The following is a 373-nucleotide window of genomic DNA, read 5'->3' on the forward strand; positions in this document are numbered from 1 at the left end:
TCCATACTGTCAGTTGGCACCTGTGTGACCTGCTGCCCCTGCACACATGGCCTTTCACCTCAAATTCAGGATCAGAGTTCTTGTCTAGGGTAAATGGCAAACAAAGAAAAAAGAAAAATAGTGAGACCCCCCCCCCTTTATAGTAGCACAAAATGTTTTCCAGAGACAAGCTTTGTACTAAGATTTCACACACACAAAAAAGCCCTCCATCTCCAGCCTCTATTAAAGGTGTTTTTGTTGTTTCTTAATGGTACTATTCCCATGTCAGCTATGGTAAAAGCAGGGTGGGGCACAAATCTTCCTGTGTAGAAAGCACTCTTAATTATAGCCCTGGGTTCAGATCAGCACCGTGGGGGGGGGGGGGGGGGGGGGG

This window comes from Nannospalax galili, unplaced genomic scaffold, assembly GCF_000622305.1.
Source record: "Nannospalax galili isolate Female #2095 unplaced genomic scaffold, S.galili_v1.0 scaffold332, whole genome shotgun sequence".
Taxonomy (NCBI): domain Eukaryota; kingdom Metazoa; phylum Chordata; class Mammalia; order Rodentia; family Spalacidae; genus Nannospalax; species Nannospalax galili.